This window comes from Falco punctatus (genome assembly GCF_963210335.1).
Source record: "Falco punctatus genome assembly, chromosome: 7".
Lineage (NCBI taxonomy): Eukaryota > Metazoa > Chordata > Aves > Falconiformes > Falconidae > Falco > Falco punctatus.
In genome coordinates this window covers 24,721,638-24,740,105 of record NC_137587.1, presented here as the reverse complement: position 1 = coordinate 24,740,105, position 18,468 = coordinate 24,721,638, and the positions used below count along the sequence as shown (strand labels likewise).

Genomic DNA, 18,468 nt, shown 5'->3' with positions numbered 1-18,468 from the left:
GGCCATCCCAAAGCATATAGAGGAAAAGAAGGTCAACATGGATTCACCAAGGGAAAATCATACCTGACCAACCTGATAGCCTTCTATGATGGAGTGACTGGCTGGGCAGACTAGGGAAGAGCGGTGGATGCTGCCTACGTTGACCTCAGCAAGGCTTTTGACACTGTCTCCCATAATATCTTCATAGGTAAGCTCAGGAGGTGTGGACTAGATGAGTGGACAGTGAGGGGAATTGAGAACTGGCTGAATGGCAGAGCTCAGAGGTTTGTAATCAACAGCACACACTCAAGCTGGAGGCCTTTAGCTAGTGGTTTTCCCCAGGGGACAGTACTGGGTCCAGTCCCGTTCAACTTTTTATCAGTGACCAGGATGAAGGGATTTTGGGGTGCATTAGGAAGAGCATGGCCAGCAGGTCTAGAGAGGTGTTCCTCCCCCTCTGCTCTGTCCTGGTGAGGCCGCATCTGGAGTGCTGTGTCCAGTTGTGGGCTCCCCAGTTCAAGAGAGACAGGGAACTACTGGAGAGGGTCCAGCGGAGGGCTACAAAGACAATGAGGGGACTGGAGCATCTCCCTTGTGAGGAAAGGCTGGGAGAGCTGGGCCTGTGTAGCCTGGAGAAGAGAAGACTGAGAGGGGATCTTATCGATGTCTACAAATATCTTAAGGGTGAGTGTCAAGAGAATGGGACCCAGAGTCTTTTCAGTGGTGCACAGCAACAGGACAAAGGACAAAGGGCATAAAGTGAAACAGAAGTAGTTCCATGTGAACATGAGGAAAAAATTCTTTACTTTGAGCGTGACAGAGCACTGGAACAGGCTGCCCAGCCCAGAGAGGCTCTGGAGTCTCTTTCTCTGGAGACATTCAAAACCCACCTGGATGCAACTTTGTGCAACCTGCTTTGGGTGAACCTGCTCTAGCAGTGGGTTTGACTAGATGATCTGCAAAGGTCCCTTCAAACCCTGACTATTCCGTGACTCTGAGATTCCTTCCCCCTAAGTATCCCTCAACCAGAGCACAAAATTCAACGTGCCACTGGAAACCAAAATCCAGTTACTCCTTCCCCATAGACCAGCTCAAGTCTCAATTACTCCTTCTGTTGTAGCAGTTTTACACTGGAGCTGTTCTGTTGAAGCTGTTAGAATCTGACTGGTGAAAAGGAACACAGAATCAAGCATTTTGTTTGTGGAAAGTGAAGGTTTAAACCACTGTACTCAGACTTTAAACCTATTATTTTCCCCTTCTCAATTTGATGCCTAGAAAAGTCTACAACATTTTTTTCTGTGAGATATTGAAGAACAGATTTAGGGACACAGTGTGCAGGTACATTATTACTCAAGATATCCTAGCCACAACGAATTCAAGTCAAAACTCACCATTTTAACAACTCCTCCATGGAAAACTATTAATTGAAAATAAAAGCATCTTTTTTGTCCAGCTATTTTCTTCCTCTTTCTCCAAAGAGAGGTAAGGGTGACACTGTGAACAGAACAAAGTGCAGCTGGCTGAAAAGATTAACTTCCTTCAGTTTTAATGATGAAATTTCATCATTTGAAATTTCATTTTGAAACCAACACTTTTTAAAGGAAGTTTGCTAACTAGAAATCGAAACAAGTCTTTAGGGAATCCCACAAAGCAGTTTAGTGACAGTGACGTTCTTTCCAGCCCTGTCATTTCAATTAAGTTTAAAGATATGAGAACAACTCAAAACAAAATGACTTATTTCTGAGAACTTGGTTCTCAAATCATTTTTAGATTCATAGCAGTTTAAAACAGAGTGTTAACACACTGAAACATATCCATGCAAGTTCATTTAAACAGAAGAATCCGGACATGTGGCCTCAAAACTGTATAAAAATAGTTACACAAAAATCCTTGATATGTTGATTTAAGATAGAACAGAACCCATTTGGAAACTGTATTTATACAAAAAAAAACACAACAAAAAAACATTCCTTCCTAATGTCTCCTTGGTAAACCAGACTCAGATGAAGGACATGGTCTAACAGATTGCGGTCTGTATTTAGGATATAGCACAGCCTTTGAGAACCTTTTGCACTAACACCTGTGGAGGGTTTGGCAAACTATTCAGATTCTGTAAGGCAAAGACCATGTCTCAAACTACAAAAAAGCTATCAGAAGATACTATGATTAAAGTCTTGTTGTAGTTAGTTACCTTTGGACCTCAACCAGAAAAGTGCATGAAATATGTTTACAGTAGCCCTAGGAAATAAACTGTAATAAACCAACAGTTCTTCCCCACCTCTCATTTCTTAGTATGTAAGACTGAACTACACTGCTTCCTCATTTGTGTTTTCATAGCATCATAAAATGATTTAGGTCAGAAAAGACCTTTAAGATTCATAATGTCCAACCGTTGACCCAGGACTCCCAAGTCCATCACTAAACCATGCCTCCAAGCATCACATCTATGCGTTCTTTAAACACCTCCAGGGATGGTGATTCCACCACCTCCCTGGGCAGCCTGTTCCAATGTTTGGCCACCCTTTCAGTGAAAAAATTTTTCCTAGTATCCAATGTAAACCTCCGCTGGTGCAGATGTTTCCTCTTGTCCTGTCCCTTGTTATCCGGGAGAAGAGACCTACCCCCACCTGCCTACAGCCTCCTTTCAAATAGCTGGAGAGAGCAATAAGATCTCCCCCTGAATGTCTTTTTCTCCAGGCTAACCAACCCCAGTTCCCTCAGCCGCTCTTCATTAAGACTTGTGCTCCAGACCCTTCACCAGCTCCGTTGTCCTTCTCTGGACACGCTCCAGCACCTCAATGTCCCTCTTGCAGCGAGGGGCCCAAAACTCAACACAGTGTTTGAGGTGCAGCCCCACCAGTGCCCAGTACAGGGGGACAACCACTCCCCTTGCCCTGCTGGCCACACTGCTTTGGACACAAGCCAGGATGCTGTTGGGTTCTCGGCCACCTGGGCACACTGCTGGCCCACGTTCAGCCGGCCGTCAGCCAGCACCCCCAGGCCCTTTTCCCCCAGGCACTTTCCAGCCGCTCTGCCCCCAGCCCGTAGCGCTGTGTGGGGCTGCTGTGACCCACGTGCAGGACCCGGCACTGAGCCTTGTTAAACCTCATATCATCTGCCTTGGTCCATCCATTCAGCCTGTCCAGATCTCTCTGCAGAGCCTTTCTGCCCTCAAACAAACCAACACTCCCTCCCAACTTGCTGTCATCCGCAAATTTACTGAGGGTGCACTCAATCCCCTCATCCAGACTGTTGATAAAGATATTAAACAGAACTGAACCAATACTGAGCCCTGGGAATGCAACTTGTGGCCGGGCACCAGCTGGGTGTAACTCCATCCACCACCACTCCTTGGGCCCGGCCGTCCAGCAGCTTTTTACCCAGCGCAGAGTGCACCCGCCCAAGCTGTGAGCAGCCAGTTTCGCCAGGAGAATGCTGTGGGAGACGGTGTCAAAGGCTTTACACTAAGGTCCAGGTAGACAACATCCACAGCCTTTCCCTCATCCTCCAGGTGGGTCATCTTGTCATAGATCAGGTTTGCCAAGCAGGACCTGCTTTTCATAAATCCACGCTGGCTGGGCCTGATCCCCAGTTGTCCTGCATGTGCCGTGTGACTGCACTCAGGATGATCTCTCCATAACCTTCCCCAGCACCAAGGTCAGGCTGGCAGGCATGTAGTTTCCCAGTTTCTCCTTCCAGCCCTCTTGTAGATGGGCATCACACTGGCTAACCTCCAGTCTCCTGGGACTTTTCCAGATAGCCAGGACTGCTGATAAATGATGGAAAGCAGCTTGGTGAGCTCCTCTGCCAGCTCCTCCAGTACCCTCGGGGGGGATCCTGTCCGGCCTCATTGACTTGTGTGTGTCCAAGGGGAACAGCAGGTCCCCAACCATTTCCTCCTGGACTGTGGGGACTTCATTCTGCTGCTCATCCCTGCCTTGCAGCTCAGGGGGCTGGGTACCCAGAGGGTAACTGGTCTGACTACTAAAGACTGAAGCAAAGAAAGCATTAAGCACCTCAGCCTTTTCCTTATCCTGTGTGGCAGTATCATCATCATTCCCCCCCACCCTCTAATCAAGTACAAAGATTTTCCTTGGCCCTCCTTTTGTTTCTAATGTATTTGTAACACCATTTTTTTTTTTATCTTCTATGGCAGTGGCTAGCCCAAGTTCTAGCTGGGCTTTTGCCTCTCTAATCTTCACCCTGCATAGCCTTGTGACATCCTTAACAGTTCTGCAGAGTTGCCTGCCCCTTCCCCAGAGGTGGTAAACTCTCCTTTTTCCCCGAGTTCCAGCCAATACTCTCTGTTCAGCCAGGCTGGTCTTCTTCCCTGCTGGCTTGTCTTTTAGGACATGGGGACAGTCTGTTCCTGCATGTTTAAGACTCCCTCCTCAAGGAATGCCCAGCCTTCCTGGACCCGTGGCCTTTCAAGGCTGCCTCCCAAGGGACTCTGTCAACCACACTCCTAAACAGGCCACTGTCTGCCCTCTAGAAGTCCAAGACAGCGGTTCTGCTGACCCCCCTCCTTACTTCCCCGAGAATCAAAAACTATCATTTCATGATCGCTTTGCCTGAGATGTCCTCTGACCACCACATCACGCACCAGTCCTTCCCTGTTTGTAAACAGCAGGTCCAGTGGGGCATCTCCCCTGGCTGGCTCACCAGCCAGCTGTGTCAGGAAATGTTTATCTTACAGAAAGCAGAGACTATCCTATACTAATAAAAACAAACATCACATATTTTACAGGATATCTATTTTAAAGTTCCCCTCTCTAGTGTCCAAACTACTGCCAGAAAAGAAAACCTGTGATACTCCATCCTGGGAGACTGGAGCCCCTTGCCCCTCTGCAGTCAGGAAAAACTGGAAGGAGAACCTGCAGAATTCCAAATCCTCATCTCTGACGGTACAATTTAAAGTACATTCCTCACATAAAGAAAGCAAATATAACTACACCCATGATCCACTCCAAAACTATGTATTCCCACTAATATGGAAAACCATCAGAAATAGCTCACTCACGATTTAAAGTAGGGATATAAAGGAGACAGCTGAAACAGCCTTCTCAGCCAAGCTTATAGACAACAGCATCAGACAGAAGTAGCAGACCTTAAAGCACTTTCATCACCAGCAGGAAGAAAAGACCAAGCAGGCCAGAAGAAGCCTCTCCATCTGAAGAAGAGAAAGAAGCGTGTCACACGTGCAGGGCTGAGCCCTCCAATTCCAGCCTGTCTGTGGTTCAACCTTTCTTAGACATGCCGCTGATGCAAAAAGAAATCCACAAAACCATCTGGTATTGTTTGCCCCATTCTTTTTGTAAGCGCCTTCAGTTTTATTTTGGCCCCAGGGCAAAGCATCCATGGAAAAAGAGTGAAAAGGCACATGGACAACTCCCCCATGAAATGCTGGCAAAAGCAGTGAAGTGGAACTGACAGGGGAAACATACCATTTCCTAGCATCCTGCTTACCAAATCAATCAGAAATCAGATCCAGCAATTAAGTGATAATGAATTATTGATGACACTCACTTTGGGGAACTGAGCAATTACCAGCATTTATGAAACTAAAGAAACTGAGGTGGGTAAGTGGTATCTCTGTTTCAAGTAAGGCACAAAGCAAGGCAGACAACAAACAATTTGCCTAATGTCATGTACTGCCAAGAATCGCCCTTATCTCTAGGATGTTATCTTAGTTCTATTTGTACATGATCACACATCACCTGATTCGTATGCCACTCTACCAATGTGTAAAATATTCCCACTGCAGAGAGGCACAGCGAGTGCTCCATGTGCAAAATTCAATAATTTCAGTAACCACAACTTAATACCTTTTGGGGCAGGGGGAGGCTATGTTCAAAGTAAAGGGCAGCAAAATGGGAGGCATGGAAAAATCACTTTAACGGGTGATTTCCAACATATGCTCAGTGGCGGAATTTGCCCCTGAGAAAACAAAGGAGGTCTTCAAGCCCTACTATTTCACAATACTTTAAATCTGTGCATAGTATGTCTTCAAGTCAGCCAACTTTTTGCCAATGCAAATAAATTCAACCAGAAGCTCAGCAGAAAGCCAAGGAATTCAGTCTCAGATTTAAAACACTTGCCAGTCACTCAAGACTGTCAGTAATACCACACGGGCACATTTTCTATCACTAACCCATAAAAGTAATCTAGGAAAGAGAACTCCATTTACTCCTACCATACTTCACGCTGATGCCATTATCTGTTTGCCACTACCTATTAAAATCCAGACACAGAAGGACATGAGCACTCACTGCACATTGTGTTATTTATCCTGCCTCTTTCCCATTCTTCATCAAGCTCATGTACGGTCTACATGCACTTAAACACAAGTCTCTTGCACTCCTTGAGCTTTCACACTCAACAACAGTTACCCAAATTGAGGTAAACACAGATTCAGCTTTACAAACTGGAAGCCACAGGTCATCCAACTGGCATTAAACACCATGATGCCATGTTAAACAACACAACCATTTAATGCTAGTGTGCCGACTCCTAGTCTGCAGACCAGATCCTTTTCAGGAAAGGGCAGCTTTCTGGGTGGAATTTGAGAAGACCAGAGACAGGGGTCGGCCCTACCACAGATGTCTTATATGATCATATTACTCTGCTTTCCTTGGCTTCAGTTTTCCTTATCTATTAATGATTACTAACACTCTCCCATCCCATGGGAATCCTGCAAGCATCCATAATTTGCTTCCATGCTGCCCAGATGCTGAGGAGATGGGTACCTAAATATATATATCTTCATATAAAAAAACTATTTTTAGGCAGCATTACAAAAAATGCAAAGTCTTGATATTAAAAGCCCACAGGAATAAATTATTCAAGATACACCTAACTAGTAAACAGGCAAAGTCATACCCAAAAATCTTTGAGCAGGTATGCAGCTAATACCCTGTCCAAGGATTCTGACCAAAATATAGGTAGGCCCACCCTATAACAGAAAAAACTTCAATTTCCCAAACTCCTGCCTGCTCAACTACCAACTAGACTCAGTTCACACAACTACCAACTAGACTCAGTTCACACAGTGACTCTACAGAGAAAAGTGATCCCACAGACCTAGAAAATTCAAGCCATTTTAGATACAGGAATTAACTATCCTCTTATTTACACTCATGGGAGCTCAATAAGAACCCCTTGCATGGTGTCATTTTTTTGTCTCCCTCTTGCACACACACATACCTACCACTTTTGTTTAATGCTGAGGTGTGATTTGTGGGAGGAGAAGAGAACAACCTGGGAAGCTTGTTTAAAAAACAGATTATGAATCTGTGTATTTCAAGGTATCCAAAATCACTTTGCCCTGGAAACACGCAATGACTAGCTCTTGGTACAGCTGCTTACACCTAGGGTTTAATTTTGACAGTTGAGCTCACTCAAACTGTTCTCTAATCAAAACATTTACTACAGTATTTCGGTAATACATTTTTTTCCAAAACAATAGGCCAACACAGTCCTTCCAAAATGAAGTAAACAACACTGGAATATTTACTAAATCTATGCCAAGTTAGTTTTCTTATAGGGATATGCAAAGGAGCTTGGAAGGCTCATGTTTGCAAAGACCCAAATCATCCCACCTTCAAGGGCAAGCCTGGCAAAAGTGGAAAGAGTACCCTGTTTCCCAAAAGTCACTGCCCCTTTGAGATATCCGGTATCAGACATATTCCCCATCCAAAACTGAGATAACAAGCAGGTATTTTAGAAACACAAGTCTCTTCAATACAGGCCCAAACAAAGTTACATTGATCGTTTCTTAAATGGGAAAGCCTGTTCACAAAAGTGGGCTGCCTAATTTTGCAACATTGATGAGCGAACAAATAAACCACCAACACTGCAGGGAAAAGTTAGCTAAATCATGCTTTACAGGCTGAACACGGTTTCCCCATGAGACTACTTACAAGGAGCAGTGGCAGTCAGCAAGCCATCTACTCTGGATTCAACCTCAGTTAGGACAAGAATATCCTGCCAGTGATCAGAACCGCTTTTTGTATTTTCAGATTTCATTTGACTCAGCTAATTGGCCATTAAGCTCCAGTAAGGTGGACATTTATCTACAGATTACCCGAGGAAATTGGAAAGTAAGCAGCCCGAGGCTATCCTGAAGACCGTTAACCAAATAGCAAGGCAGAGCTTCATTTAAACAATTTATCAGAAAACCTGTAATTGGTCCATTGGCAGATTTTCAAGGATCCCATTAGAAATTTTAAGGATACCCAATTTGATTAGATACCAAAGCCTAACTCATGCAGAAGTCATTAACAAGTAGAGAGTCTTTAACTTTGAAAGCTTGAAAGTTATCAAAGCTGCTACAGGAAGACTGGACATTTTTGCTGTAACTAATACGCATAGTTTTGCATAAGAATGCCAAAAGCATTCTATGCTATATTAAAAAAGTAAGACCGAATAAAAGATACAGCTGTTCAAAGCAATGTCATCAAGTACCCGCTACATTTGGGTGGACTCATACTCCTGATGTAAATAAGAGACAAACACTTTAATATGTTATCTCAAAAGAGAGGAACTCTGATTCAGGAATTCTCCATGAAATGTCTGCTAATATCTCAGTTGTTGAAAAGGACAGGCACTCCCAAAAGAAAAGTGCAGTGCAAGTAAGAAATTACGCTGTAAAATATTTTGTTTCTACAGTTTATGAAAAACCTGGGTGGAGGAAAAAAAAATGGCTATTATGCTCTTACCTTTAATGGACATATAATTCAAATGTGAAACAAGGTAACAAACTATTCTTGACTCTTTTTTGGAAAAGAAAGATGGCAATGAAAAAGTGTTTCAAAGAATTGTGATACTGTTACCAAACCTTATAGGAAAAAATCCCAAAAGGTGACAACACTCTACCTTAAACTTGCCATTTAGGACCTAACACTCCTCACAGAAGATTTTTAGGGTACAACCGGTACTACCAACTTGTATTGTTTATAAATACTCTTAGGAACTCTACTGTCAATGTCTTTTATCTGCTAATGCTCTAGTCAGATCACTTTAATATTTGGTCAGAAGTACATTCCTGATTTGTTCACCACAAATGGTGGCTCCTTTTTCAGAAGAGTGAAAAAAGAACTGGTTCCTAAAACACATATTGCTTGCAGATCTAGGGGCAAATCCTCCATCTGACTGTGAAAGGACAAACTGTTGTGGTTCATTTTAGAGCTCATAGGCTGAAATATTACAGGGCTTCATTTCTCTCACTTGCTGATACTCAAAGTTGGTACATTCACAAGACTGAAAATGCCTAACGAGTGGAGATAGATGTCACCTTTTAAGAGAGGGCTAACAAACAAAAATTTCTTAGAGAATGTAAAGCGGAATTCCAATAGGACTTGATTTAATAAAAGGAAAGTTTAACATTCAGAACCTTGGTTACACGGTAAAGGGAATGATCTGTTCATTTAAAAGTTCACAATAGGATTTTTTCTGTTTGGTTGAGTTGGGGGGGAGGGGTTGTTTGTTGTTGTGGGTTTTTTTACAATTCTACTTTTACTTCCATACAGGCTTATTTCACTCACAATCAGGTATTTGAAATTCAGCCAGCACTTTATTAAAAGATGCGACTAACAACAGCCACATGGATTATTTTTTTTGTTCCTCTCCACCTTCTTTCCACTTTTCAAAAGCTTGTCTTAAAAGAAAAAAAAAAGCGCCTTTTTTGAGTTTGTATAGACAGCAATCACCACACACTGTTGTTGCTTGTTAGGCAATTCTGAATTATGCCTAATTAGTTTAATGACTTAGTCTTTTAAAACTGATTGAGCAGTAAGTACAGTTCTTCCAGACTCCAGGATTTCACTAATGCAGTTTGCATTCTGCCAGCCTGAACTGATCTTGATGTCAGCATCTGTATTGTGTCTTTCCAGTTACCCAAACAAGCAAAGCTGCAGACTGTTCTACATGATGCCCATTCCTTGATAAGACATGTTTCTTATTGTTGTTCAGATCATGGAAGATTTAGTCCCCCATCCCCAATCAGCATCAGAGCCCCAAACTGTTCTCATAGACAGTCATTCTCCTCAAGACAAAATACATGCAATTCAGGTTCCAGTTAGATTATATACTCACTTTATTAGTGTGCAGTTCCATCCAGCTTTTAAGATTGCATAGTCTTGGCTCTAGTCATAAGAGCAACTTGTGCCATTGACAGGTTAGCTAGCTAGAGGAGTCATCTTGCCTTTGAAGTACACTGACTGCAATGTGTTTCCTTTGGAGATCATTAAGTGCTGACTTTATCAATTTACCTGTTCATGAAGAACTGATGTGCTTCGGCAGGTGAAGCACAGCAGAGCTCCTCTGCGTATTTAACGACACAAAGAACTGCTCTAGCATATTTTATATCTCTCTCTAACAGTGCCCACAATCACAAAGTATTTAGACGTTTATAAATGCACACCTTGCATTGTGTGTCAAGTAAATATTAACTGTAGTTCATAGATGATCCCTGAGAAACTGAGTGATTTGCACAAGATGCACAACTCACTTGTAAACTGTATCAAGAACCCCTAGGGAGACCACCACAGCAGAAGCTCCACATAGCCCCAACCTGGGCCTTCACACACAGCACAGCTAAGCAATGGATAGGGGGAAGGACAGGCAGAAGAGCAACTCCAGCAGCATAATATCATCCTATGCAGCAAAGTTTCCTATATCAGTAATTTCATATTCCATTGAATGTAAGATCCAAATCAGGAAGAAAGATGAAGTGGAACATGAAGTACAGGAAAGACACTTAGTGCAGAATAGCAATATGAACTGGGACACTAGACTGCAGCCAAAGAAAAACAGCAGAGTGCTACAGAGCACTTGCAATAACCAGAGGCAACAGAAAAACAATTCCCAGCTGCAGGTTTGGCCTACAGAAGCGTACAATCCTAGTATGTAGGTATATGTATAATAAGCATACATGACAGCTTCTTTCCAAGTACAGAGTCAAAGGCATGATGAGGAAATCCATGACTAGAACTATGCAGCAATGGGCACAATTTCAGATGAGGTCAAGAGGCACAAAGCAGGGGAGGGAAGGGGGAAAGAGTCCTGAGATGCGAGGAGGAGTGAGGTAAGAAATCAGGTACAGAAAGAAGCAAGTGAAGGCTAAGTCATCAGCATGCAGCCTCAGAACGGGAATACAAGCAAAGAAAGTTTGGCGTTGACAAGAAAGCGATTCACAGTCTGAGAAATAATGTCTATTTTTAGCTGCAGAATTTTAGCTAAGCTTATAGAAAGACCAGCAGAAACATTTAATAGCCCTAGACGTAGCTTATTCTTGCAGGAGGAGAACAGCATTAGAATATCAGTCCCAAGACTGCGTCTGCAGCCTCCAAACTCAAAAACACAAGCTGAAGTGTTACCTGCCGCAGCCATGTATGGGCAATGACTACATTCCCTGTGAGCAGCCACTGACTAGCAGGTTCAGTGCAGTACTGCCCAGCAGGTTACCAGTGACAAACACCCTGGACAAGCAACAGTACTACAAGTTGCCAACTCTTACCCTGCCTTAAAAAAGATGGGAAAAGTGCAACTTGCCAAATACATGGACTTTCATAATTATATCACTTTGTGCACCTGTATCACATTTCACATTTTTCTAAATCTAAAATCCCTCTGAAGAATCTTAATGACTTTACTGTAACAACAACAAAAGATGAGAAAGGAAAAATAGGAACACTTAAGTAAAATTCAACATATCAAGAAAAATATACTTATCTTGCATCCAACCTCTGCCAGCAAGACAGAACATTTCTTCAAGGCAAAGAGCTATTTTGAACTGTAGAAAGATACGCTTATTGTTATTTGCAGCATATAGCTCTTGACTGAACTTCAGTCAAGAAAGATGGAAGGAAAGAGAGTTGGGGTCCAAAAAAACCTGATTAAACAGGTAAAATGGAAGTGAGTGCAGTGATGAAATAGATCTTGCCCAAAGTCATACTGCTGATCAGTAATACATCCTGCAGTAGATCCTGCAGCACTAAGACCCTGAACAGCTTTGTCCAGCAGTCTGTGAGTCTTCAGTTGACACAGATATGGCTGGCAAATGCATTCTGTCTGGAGCTATAAGCATCATCTGATTCATTAACAACTGAAGTTATACATTCGTGCAAAAAATATAAAGGGAAAGGACTCCAAGGAATTTGAGCACAAAGTAGCCAGAACTCACATCTTAATGTTTAAGGGGCCACAACCTACTTGCTGCAGTAACATTACCGCATTTTATCAAAAACAGAGATAAACCCCCACATGAAAATGTTACTTAAAATTTAACTTTTCATCCTACAAACCCAGCTGTTTCAAAGTAGACCAACATAGGCTACCTCACCTGATATAACTGATTTCAATCTAAAATCTTCAATAAAAGAACCCTGAACCAGGAATCTCCCACACATCCTCTAAAAGCTGTCTGAAATAATAATCTAAGCAGATGAAATCTAATATCCCATCACCAGAGACTCATAGCATGGTGTGGCACTTGGGGATTTGCCTTTCATTTAAAAGAAAAAAAACAAACAGGATCCCTACTAAAGAGAAAAAAAGAAGAAGAAAAGAAAAGAAAAAGACCAATACAAAATATAGCATTAAAAACTGAAAAAATTGTATTTTGGCCCCATTGAAGCAAAATATTTCATAACACAACATCACACTTCAACTGTATGCAACTTACACACTTCCCAACCTTTAATAAATTAAGCCTCACAGGCTACCTGAGAGATACTAAATTATTTGAAAACCGAAACCCCTCAGCTAAGACACAGTATCAGAACCTCTCCAGATCTGCTATGAGTTCATCAGCCTCTAATCCTAAATGATCCCACATATTGGGTTAAAAGCCCGTTATTATGGAAGAGAGATCATTCTAGCTGAGTTTCATGGCCCCATCACATTAGCTCAGTTCCCTGTTCACTCTGACGTCACACATTCTGATATAGCAACTTACACAATTGTTTACTCATACACAAAAAGCAACTTTGCTTGACATGTTTTAATTGTGCTCAAGTTCACAGCTTTCTGGCCCATGGCAGGAAGAAGGCTTAAGGATCACAGGGGAGAAATTTCTCACCAGCCACTCTCCTGCAAAATTGCTTCCCTTTTGATTTTGTTCATCTGGGCCCTTTTGATTACCCACCCACATGATTTTCCCCGTCCTTCAACACATTTCTTACACTAACAGGAAGCACCTATTATTTCTCTCAGACTTACAAAGAGGACATATTTCTATAAGCTGCAGCTAAATTAGGTATCTCATTGAACAAACTCCTTCGCAATCAAGATCTGGATATCTGTGCAAACAGCCAAGAACAAGCACGAGCAGAGACTAATGGCTCCCATTGAGAAATCTCCTCACTGCCTCAACATTTCCCATATGCAAATTAAAACACAAACACACACCAAAACCAATTAGCATTACACCATCTTCTCCCTTAAAAGGACTTTTCTGTCCTGATAGCCAACACTACATGCAACATAAGGTTGGCTTAAACTGCCTTTTAATCTGACAGTTTTATTAGCCTAAGAAGCTGCATGAAAAAACACTCAAACACATGATCAAGTTACTGCAGTTTAACAAGTTTGTACATGTCATATAAGCAAGTATCTGGATACACACGTGGACCATGGCAAACAGAAACCTTCATGGATCACGTAAGTTAGAATTTTAACTATCAGAGTTACTAATTTAGTTAAATGTTTTCTGCAGGGGTGTTTACCAAGTCTTTTGGTTTGTTTTTCTTAAGCTATTTGTTTAGATTTTCATCTTCATTGGTGCTTTTTTTTAAAAAAAAAACATGTACGAGCTCCCCCTCAAAAATTCTTCAGTCATCAGTAAATTTACAATAAACTGATTATACTAAAGGTTGATATACAATTACCTCCAACCATGACCTACTTATATTTCAGGCAAAGGACAGTCTGCCATTTTATGTTTCACTGTAGAGATACCTTGAAACACATCATTAAAACTGGTTTCACTTGAAATATTCCATTCTACTTCTTGGCGTGTCCTGTTACGAGATCTCACCAGAGCAGAAGAGTTTTGCTTTAATGCTTGGAAAGACAAAAATGCCCAAAATAACTATTGAGGCATAAGATCTTTCTCCCTCATCTTCAAAACTTATCTGCGCACAACAAAACTGTTTTCAAGTTCAAACCCTGAAAATCCCCGTTTAAATACTTATCACAGAGTGCCTTCTACCAAAGGCAGGATATCAACAGCTTCAGTCTGCAGCAGGCAGGACAACTGAACAGTGACAGCCTACAAGGCTTCCTACCAATTCATGAAACTCATCATTAGCTTCCACAACAGACAAGATACTGAAATATAGAGCACTGCTATCATCACAGCAGATCTCACACTACAGATTTTTCAGGCCTCCTCCATTACTGCATTTCTGCTTATACAGATAGAGAGATCAACCACAGGACAGGATATATCACAGAAACTATTCTGGTAAGATTTACCAGTTTGGAAAAATAAAATAAAATTTAACAACACAAACAAATACAAAGAGTCTGTCTCCAGGTGATAAATTAATTTTGTATTAGACTTTCCTACACTACTGCCCTAAAACAGAGAGATGCTTGAACCTTAGCTCATTTCATCATTGCTGCCTATCAAACCACCACCTCTCTTTTAGTCTACCGGATTTACAGCAAAGGGAGCCATTTTATTCCTCACCTGGTTGATAATCAGCATACAAATGGAAGTAGAATGCAAGTTACTGTTGTCACAATTAACATATTATAGTATCATCAGGAAGTTTTTTCATCTAAAGCATAGAGCTAGCTAGTGTCCCAGTCTATCAGGCACCGCAGACTGACCGTAAGCTTACATTTTATTTCACATTTATACAAAAGCTGTATTTTTAGTACTTATTTTATAGTTAACAATCTCTACTTCCTATCACAACATATGACTGCAACATTGCCAGTCATGCTTTTAGCCTCATGGCCCTTGACAGCTGCAGGCTACTGCTGTGGCAAAGTCATCCCGAGTGGGATGGTATGGCTGGAAGCACCTGGGCCCTGCAACTCCCCACATCTGAGAAGCAACAGGAACCTGCGGAAGTCTAGCCAAGGACACATCCCTTTCCCTCACACTATTCAAATCCCTAAGTTTACACGAAAGCCACGAAATCACCACCTGCTTACTTCAGTCCCTGCATTAAAAATCTCCTTCAAGAGTAAAGCCTGACAACAGCCTCAAACATTCAATAACCAGAAACCGATAGGAGAATAACGTCTCTGGGCACTGCACTGGCTCCTGCAAGAAATCCCAAACATTCTCCCCAGCATGGATGTGGAGTTTTGCACTAAGGTTAATACTTCCCAGCTGCTCTCATCACGACTGCTGGCAGACTTACGCCTTCATCAAACATCCAGTGCTTCACCTGCTCCTCCTATTACTTTGCCAAGTTGGAAGTTTCTTGACTTGCCAAAGCTACTAAGGAAGCCTTGTCCATCTCTAACACACTGATGCGCTACACAAGCCTGCAGCTAGCTTGTGTACTGAGAGAGATACAAACACTGGTTATCGAGCACTAGACCCAGTTTAAGACTTTTCAAGAGGACTACAGCAATGATACAAAATAGACCTACTGTACACACAGGACAAACACAAGTCTCCAAACAGAGAGTGGTTTTCTTGCTTTCCCTACTTACACAGCAGCAGAGTAGAATGGTATTCAGCAGTGCTCTTCCCATGCAGTACATAGAGGTTTTCAGCAAAGAAACTCTACTAAAAGCAATACTTCTCAATGTCAGTACAAATTAAGACCCATGTAAGGAAACACTAGATATTTCCTTATTAGCATGTGGAAGTTTTAAGCTAGCAGACATTACACAATGCAGATTAATGTGGTAACATTACTCTTCAAGCAGTTCCTACCCCGGCTTGATTTGGGGGATGTTCTGTTCTGTTCCAAGTTTTTGAAACACAGTTGCAAATTGCAATGAACACATGTGGCCCTGCATGTTTACCCTGTCTGTGGAATGGGGTCCGATTGCAACAGTAGCAGACCAAAAGACTGGAGGGAACAAGACACAGAAGCCTCCACTTACTTAATACACAGCAAGTTGTGTATATTGTAAGAGATATAATATTGATATTATACATTTGACATGCATCAGAAGGGTCCGTACACTGAACTGTGACATCTCGGGGACCATACTCAGGAATTCCTGCTGTGCACTGCATTCTGACTCTCCAGCCAGCTGAAGACTGACATTCTTAAGATCTACTTCACAGCTAAAACAGGAATGTTTGTAGTTGTCGTAAAAAAAGTGATCTTCCTTTTCCACTCACTTTGTAATCACACTTCTTAAAAGCTGTTTATTTAGCTAAATGTTTGTGACTCCTGCCATCATTTCTCTCCTTAATAGATGATATACAGGTTGAAGAAAAAAAATTACATAAATCTATGTTTAAAACTTATTCAGTAGATTTAGGTTTCTTTGAACAAAAAGAAATTTTGTCTTCAAAACACAGCACAGCAGTAGTCAGCGTTACAAAGAGTTAATTTTTCTTCTAGTGACTATTTACATGTTATTGTTTAATTCAGTTATAATGTACTTGCAATTCTCTGAGGCAATACCTTCCTAAACTTACTGTAACTGTGTGTAGCTCAGCTTGTATTACTTAAGTAATACAAACTGTGGAAGAAGATAAACATAGATGTCTGTTTTCTAACAAACTTTCTCCTACATTAACTCAATCCACTAATGTTGTTACAGTCTAAGCCGGTAACTGGAATCCTTGCAGGACCTAACCCACATCCAGGGACTTCTGGGCTAACAATGAGCCAAAGTAAAGCGCTGCGAACTGGGTTAGGCCATGGCACACGTAGGGCAGCAGGAGGGGATGAGAGCTGAGCACAACCTGCTTATACTGGCAAGAGCACGGAGAGATGAAAGAGTCTGGGTGTGCATGTGTGTGCACACACCCCAGAGCCTGATGAGACTTGAAATGAGGCAGGGACTGGAAAAGGAAAGCAAGGAAGTCAGGGAGTCCTGCACAGGGAACAGAGGTTACAGCTCCAGATCAATAGTTTCTTTCTGATCAATTACAAGCTGAAATTAAACCAGCCTGGTGTAAGTTCACACTATATATCATAACAAGGTAGAACCTTTTCCATGCAGATAAAGTCTTTCAGGATCAAAAGCACTATTCGATCTAACTATAATATTAAGAACAAAGATGTAAATAAAAGATCCAGCTTTGCCTTGCAAACCTTCACTAACAGAACTGTTCAGACTGAGACATTACAGTGTTTACTTTCTGCTAACTGAAGTTGATCACCAGAGTTTCAAAGTTGCCCATCTGTACCCAAAAAAGACTCAAGAGGAAAAGAAATATGTTCAGGAGTTACCAGAACTAAAATTCAAAACAGAGTGAAGGCCAGGCAGAGACAAACTAATTCTCCCTGTGGGAAGCTTGCAAGGGTGCCAAAACATACAGAGGAAGCAACATCTAAAAAACAAATCCCCAAAGACCCCATACTTCATTCTTCAAAAGAAAAACAGAACACATGAGGAAAAAAAAGTTTCAGAGAGCTCTTTGAATCTGCCCCGAAGCATGCCAGAGTTTCTGGTTAAATAACTTCAAGGCAACTGTTGTCCAAGGGTGACAGTTTGCTGTCAAAAAGCTGAAGTACTAACTTCTGTATGAGAAACAGGTCTTCTTGGTTACTGCTCCCGGGGCAGAGGTGGAGCAGGAACATGGGGTGTGAGTGCCTGGGAAATCTCTGTATGTAAAAATCAGTGTCCTGTAGCATGGAACCCTGCGTATTAACCTAAGGGTGATATTGCAAGCACATATATTCAATGCATGGAAACATATTCCTTGCTTTGAATAATCAGGTGCAATTTTGGCAATGTTACTGTAGTAAAATGGAAATTAGTAAGGAAGAAGGTGACACAATCCAGATAAACAAACCTGAGTTTTGCCTAGTTTTCCAAAAAAAGGAACTCCTGAAATAGTTTTGCAGAGACACCTAAACCTACACAAAACTTAATGGATGTCTCAGCTGAAAGGTGCAGTTCTGTTATTTCAAAACACGTCCAAGTCCTGTGACACTTCTCCTTCCTACCCATCTACACCAAACTCGAAACAAACTTGTGTCACAGAAGCTGTGAAACTTATCAGTTCTCCAGGACAACAAACACTCTTCGAAAGAAAGAAATTGAACTTGATAATCTGAGTTGTACCCACCGCGTGTCATCACTTCATCACCGAGGCGTGATTCGGAAACACACAGAGCAGCATGCAGCCGGGCTACTTACACTGTCTGGAAAAGCGCCCGCTAAGATCATGTTGCAGAAATAATTCACACCTGCAGCAAAGCTGCACAAAACATCATCAACTCGCCGACTTTGACAGACACACGCCGACCGCGAGGGGAGAAAGAACTTATATCCAGATGAACACGCATAACAAGTACGAAACCCCCCTTCAGCACCCCAGGTGAAGCCAGCGGG

At 42.0% G+C, this 18,468-nt stretch overlaps 1 protein-coding gene across 3 annotated transcripts in view; it reads right to left on the bottom strand.

The window, feature by feature from the left end:
• LDLRAD3 (low density lipoprotein receptor class A domain containing 3) overlaps positions 1-18,468 on the bottom strand; it is a 137,313-nt gene that overhangs the window by 99,586 nt on the left and 19,259 nt on the right. Inside the window, exon 1 of one of the 3 annotated variants that reach the window (XM_080395492.1) lies at positions 1,371-6,995. The exons of the other annotated variants lie outside the window; for them this stretch is intronic. The gene's annotated coding sequence lies outside the window, so the exon portion shown is untranslated. Of the gene's footprint in view, positions 1-1,370; positions 6,996-18,468 lie in introns of those variants that run through there. 3 annotated transcript variants of the gene reach the window in all.